Genomic DNA, 6,369 nt, shown 5'->3' on the forward strand with positions numbered 1-6,369 from the left:
TGGGATATCAGCCCATGATTAATGCAATATCGGCAATCGGTGTCGATGATTGGAGGAAAGAAATCATTGATTATTTGAAGGATCCATCTAAGAAAGTTGAGAGGCGTGTTCGGTTTCAAGCTACAAAGTATGTGCTCCTTGAAGGTGAGTTATATTACCGAACTGTCGATGGGATTCTTCTCAGATGCTTAGGTGATGATGACGCTAAGAGTTTGATGGGAGAAATCCACGAGGGAGTATGTGGAGCACATCAGTCGGCTTTTAAGATGAAGTGGATGATTAGAAGAAATGGGTATTATTGGCCGACTATACTTGAGGATTGCTTTAAGTATTTCAAAGGGTGTCAAGGTTGTCAGAAATTTGGCAATGTTCAAAGAGCGCCCGCATCGGCCATGAATCCTATCATCAAGCCTTGGCCGTTCCGGGGATGGGCTATTGATTTGATCGGCTAGATTTATCCGCCATCCAGCAAGGGTCATAAATTTATTCTAGTTGCCACCGATTATTTTACCAAATTGGTTGAAGCTATTCCTTTGAAGAAAGTTACATCGGCCAACATGATTGATTTTGTGAAAGAGCACATTATCTACCGATTTGGGATTCCTCAAACAATTACTACCGATCAGGGTACTATGTTCACATCGGGGGAGTTTGATGAATTTGCAATCGGTATGGGAATTAAAGTGTTAAACTCTTCTCCTTACTATGCTCAAGCTAATGGGCAGGCCGAGGCATCTAACAAAGGAATTATCAAGCTTATTAAACGAAAGATTGAAGAAAATCCTAGAAGGTGGCACACATTGTTAGATGAAGCTTTATGGTCGTACCGGACGGCTTGTCATGGATCGACCAAGATTTCACCTTATCAGTTGGTGTATGGGCATGATGCAGTGTTACCTTGGGAAATTAAGACTGGGTCTAGGCGATTATCTTTTCAAGATCAATTGGCTACCGATGATTATGCTACTTTGATGACTCACGAGTTGGATGATCTAGCAGAACATCGGCTGAGGGCCTTAATGAGTATAGAAGAGAATAAAAGAGTTGCCAGATGGTATGACAAGAAGGTAAAAGCTAAGGAGTTTGCCGATGGGGACTTAGTGTGGAAGTTAATCTTACCGATCGGGACTAAAAGTTCAAAATTTGGGAAGTGGTCTCCCAATTGGGAGGGTCCGTATCAGATAAGTCGATCGGCTCCTGGTAATGCCTATACTCTAGAAACTCTCGAAGGAGTTGAATTTCCTAGAGCATTAAATGGCAAATATCTGAAGAAGTACTACCCCAGCATATGGGTCGATGCATGAAAGTTTAAGTGCCGATAACATTCCTATCGGCTGGATCAAAATGTATCTGGAGTTGAACTTAGTGTTTTGAAAGGTGCCCGATAACAGTCCTATCGGCTAGACTAAGGTACTGGGAGTGCTCAAAAGAGGAGAGGAGGATGTATCGCCGATGAAGAGCTCATGTGTTCAGCAGTGCCTGGATTGCCGATATGGCGCGCAGACGGATCTGGTTGGCTTCCTCTATCTCCTTCACGTCGTCATCGACAGAGCCCTCCACCGGCTTCAGCTTCTTTTTCATCTGCAGTGCCTTACGGCCATGAATATTTCGCTCTTGCTCAAGAAGCTTGATTGTCTCCGGCAGTTGGCTTTCCTCTTGTCGGGCCTGGGACAAGACATCCTCTACCTGCTTGAGTTCTGCCAACAAGGCTTCTCTTCTTGCCGATAGGTCAAAAATCTTTTGCTTCAACACATCCCCTGAGGACTGTAAAATGCCAATGTTTTTGTGCTTCTCATCGGCAAAGAGCTTCACCTTCATCATCTCCTCAGAGAGCTAGGCATGTGCAGCTCTATCGGCAAGACGTTGGGCAGCCCTCTGGTACTGCAGCTGACGGCTCTCTAGATGTGCAGCTTGAAAAAGGATTTCTTCAGCATCGGCAGGGATTTGGCCTCTGAGGGTCTTGAACAAAGCCTTGGCCGGGTCAGAATCGTCAACCAGCTGGGCTGTGTCTTGATGAAGGAGGGCTGATAATTCTTCCAACTTCGCCCTGATTTCTGCCGATGTGATTCAGATTGCCCGGGAGGAACTTGCTTCTTCACCTTTGTCTTCGGAGATGTCAATGGCAAAGGAGAACAAGCTGTCAGGAGAATCCTGTTCCTGAAAGGGAAATAAAGTGGGTCATTCTATGGTCAAGTATTGACAAGTAATACCGATAGAGGCAGGATGACTTACTTGTTTTAGGGCAATCTCTCGCCTCTGACTGGAAGATGCCGATGGGATTATAGGCTGATCGGCTGGGGTTGCCGATGTAACAATGTCAGCTGAAAAATAACAGAAATAACTATAAGACAGAGAAGATAAGTGCATCGGCAATAATTTCATAAAAGTATGTTGCCTTGAGGGGGAGCAATACTTGTCTGAATGGAGGAAACTACCGATGCTATAATGGAACCTGCTCGATCGGTAGTTTGTTCATGCACATCAGCCGATATATCTTCTGGCTGAGGTACTTCTGGTTGTGGCTCTTCTAGTTGGGGCTCTTCCACTTGTGGTGGTTCTTGTAGCTGAGAAGGGGATGGTACATGCTGCGTCTGTGTCTCTGGAGAGGAAGGAGAAGATTCTACTGGGATTGGTGATACTGGGGGAGGAGAAGGTGTTGCTGTTCTCTGGCGCTTTGCTTGTGCCCTGGTGCTCTTGGCACCCTTTCTCTTTGGTTGGCTGGACTGGGGGGCATCGGCACTTTTGCTTCTAGTCTTTGCCGATGCGCCGGTATGCTGATACAGAAAGGAAAATTTGTGAGTACAAGTGTAACAGATGCAAAATGAAATCGGTGTGTAAAAGTTTGAAAATTTACCTTGAAAGCCTATGCCAAAGCAAAGGCAGCTACCGATGGAGATGTCTTAGTCCTCTTGGTCGTGAATTTTTTGAGGCGTACACCTCGGTGCATTATGGTAGCCAAAGTGGGAGCATTGTTGCCGATTGAGGAGATCGGACCTGATGGGAACAGATCAATCGGCTTGCCACTCCTGCTGACCGATGGGGGAGTATCATCAACCTGCAATATAACACAGAAAGTAAGTTACCGATGAGGATGAGAATAAAAGGATTAGAACGCTGATTTGGAGATACTTACAGTATCATCAGGAACTTTGTACTGGGGATCAATCATGCCACGGTATGAAAGGGCCGACCTGCAGAACAAATGCTCCTTCCATTCTTCCCACCATTGTTTGTACGACTGAGTGATGAAGATTGCTGGAACCCACTCTGATAGATCTGCATCTGCATCGGCATTCGGTGACAGCTGGGCTACTCGGACCCACTCGAGGAGGTTAGTGATGGCTTCCCTAGGTTTTATCACATAGGCATAACAGAGTGCGATCGGCAGCTGGCCGAAAGCTAGTTGACGGGCTAGTGCCGATGGGTTGTAGAACTCATAAGTCTGGTTGGACGTTTTCCCACTGCCAAAGAAATTCACTGGTATAGCTCTGGGAGTGATCAGTGCCATCATCACGTCATGATCCTTGTTGACAGCGTCATTGAATGGATGGAAAACCAAAGGAAACATGGTACGTGGGTCTTCATAGGGCATCCACGCTCGCTGCTCTCTGGTCAGGCCTTCATACAGGGTTTGGAAGAATCGGCTGACCTGGTCTGCTTTGCCCCCTGTACCGGGCAGAACTATGGTAGCCTCGCCAAAGTTTAGAGGAGGGCGAGTTGCCGATTCTTCTTCGTCTAGTTCATAGTCCTCGGCTATATCCCTGGGAAAGCGCTGTGCGACAAGTTCAAACTCAAGACGCTTGTGCATGTGGAGGCTGAGCCACATGTTGATAAACCACTAGGGACCCCCCAAGTTGCCGATGGACTGGCCGAGTAGGAGTTTCCTGGTTACTTGATGAAGGAGGTGGTAAGCCGCGCCAAGCAGGTATGTTAAGAACGACGTATAGTAATATGAAGTAAACGAAAAATCAAACACAGCGAAGACACACGATTTACGTGGAAAATCCCTTCAATGCGAAGGGGAAAAACCACGGGCACCAGCCGGCAACAATCTCACTATCTCAAGAGTTTTGGGTTACACGCCTATGGCGGCTTACAAGATAATCAAGTCTCCATGAAACCCTAGCAAGGGCATATATACCGCGATGGGCCTCCGGCGACGGGCCTCCGCTTCGCTCCGTCAGAAGCCCGGCCAATATCCTAAAGTGAGTTTGGAACAACTCCAACAAACTCCACCTTGAGACAAATTCATCTTGTACCATAAATCAACCCTTCATCCTCAACACAACAAAGATAGAAAACCACTGGTGCCAACCATAGTCTCTTGGACTATCTTATTAAACCAACTAAGCTTGAGCATAGCTCAAACTTAGCAACAGGAACTGCCTTTGTCATCATATCAGCAGGATTATCATGAGTACTAATCTTGCGTACCTTTAGCTTACCATGTTCAATCACATCACGCACAAAATGATACTTGATATCTATGTGCTTAGTTCTCTCATGGAACATCTGATCTTTAGTGAGGTAAATTGCACTTTGACTGTCACAGTGCAAACTTATGCAAGATTCATCTCCACAAAGCTCAGCGTACAAACCTTTCAGCCATATTAATTCTTTGCACGCTTCATAAATAGCCATATATTCTGCTTCAGTAGTAGACAAAGCAACAATAGACTATAAAGTAGCCCTCCAACTCACAGCAAAACTGCCAACAGTAAACACATAACCAGTAAGTGATCTTCGCCTATCCAGATCAGCAGCATAATCAGAATCCACATAACCAATAAGGCCCTTATCAGTTCTTCCAAACTTCAAACAAGAATCTGTTGTGCCTTTGAGGTACCTGAAAATCCACTGAACTGCCCTCCAATGTTTTTTGCCAGGATTAGACATATATCTACTAACAAGACTCATAGCATATGACAAATCTGGATGAGAGCAAACTATGGCATACATCATAGACCCAACAACACTAGAATAGGGAACCCTTGACATGTACTCAATCTCTGCATCTGTACTAGGACAGTGAGCAGCTGACAACTTAAAGTGAGGTGCAATAGGGGTACTAACAGCCTTAGCATTTTGCATGTTGAAACACTGAAGAACTTTCTTGATATAATTTTGTTGACTAAGAAATAGCAAACCAGATTTTCTGTCTCTACTAATTTCCATACTAAGAATTTTCTTGGCACTACCAAGATCTTTCATTTCAAACTCACTACTCAACAACCTTTTTAACTTAGTGATTTCAATCTTATTATTGGCAGCAATCAGCATATCATCAACATATAACAGCAAATATATAGGTGATCCATTGACATGCTTGATGTAAACATAACTATCATATTTAGATCTTTTAATACCGTGTGACAACATAAATGAATCAAACCTCTTGTTCCACTGACGAGGGGACTGTTTTAAACCATACAAGGATCGTTTCAACTTGCACACATATTTTTCCTTGCCAGGCACTATGAACCCTTCCGGTTGGTCCATGTATATGTCCTCCTCAAGCTCTCCATGCAAAAATGCAGTCTTCACATCTAACTGCTCAAGCTCAAGATCATGTGAAGCAACAATACTAAGGAAAGTACAAATTGAACTGTGTTTTACCACTGGAGAGAATACATCATTATAGTCAACACCCGGAATTTGATTTTTCCTTGCCAGGCACTATGAACCCTTCCGGTTGGTCCATGTATATGTCCTCCTCAAGCTCTCCATGCAAAAATGCAGTCTTCACATCTAACTGCTCAAGCTCAAGATCATGTGAAGCAACAATACTAAGGAAAGTACAAATTGAACTGTGTTTTACCACTGGAGAGAATACATCATTATAGTCAACACCCGGAATTTGACTGTTGCCTTTAGCAACTAACCTTGCCTTATATTTCGGAGGCTCGCTTGGAGATAGACCCTCCTTTCTCTTGAAGATCCATTTGCAGCTGATGATCTTCTTTTGTTTAGGCAAAGGTACAACCTCCCACGTGCTGTTCTTCTCAAGAGACTGCATCTCCTCATCCATAGCAGAAATCCAATTCTCACTATCACCACAACGAACAACTTCTTTATAGGTTGCTGGCTCATGAACATTCCCCACCTGTTCAGCACAACTCAAAGCATAGTAAGACAAATTACATTCTTCAATGAGACATTTAGGAGGGGCGGCTGTCCTTTTTTACTTGCGTTGAGCAATAGACAATTCCTCCTCTGGCTGCAAAATAGGAGGAGTTTGCTGAACATCATCATGAGCATCATCAGCAACATCGTTAGCATGGTCATCATGCTCATCAACAGGCTACACCTGCACACCTATTTCATCATCAACATGCTCCACCTGCATGCGCATGCGCTGCAACTCTTTTT

Source organism: Sorghum bicolor, chromosome 1 (assembly GCF_000003195.3).
Source record: "Sorghum bicolor cultivar BTx623 chromosome 1, Sorghum_bicolor_NCBIv3, whole genome shotgun sequence".
Classification (NCBI taxonomy): Eukaryota; Viridiplantae; Streptophyta; class Magnoliopsida; order Poales; family Poaceae; genus Sorghum; species Sorghum bicolor.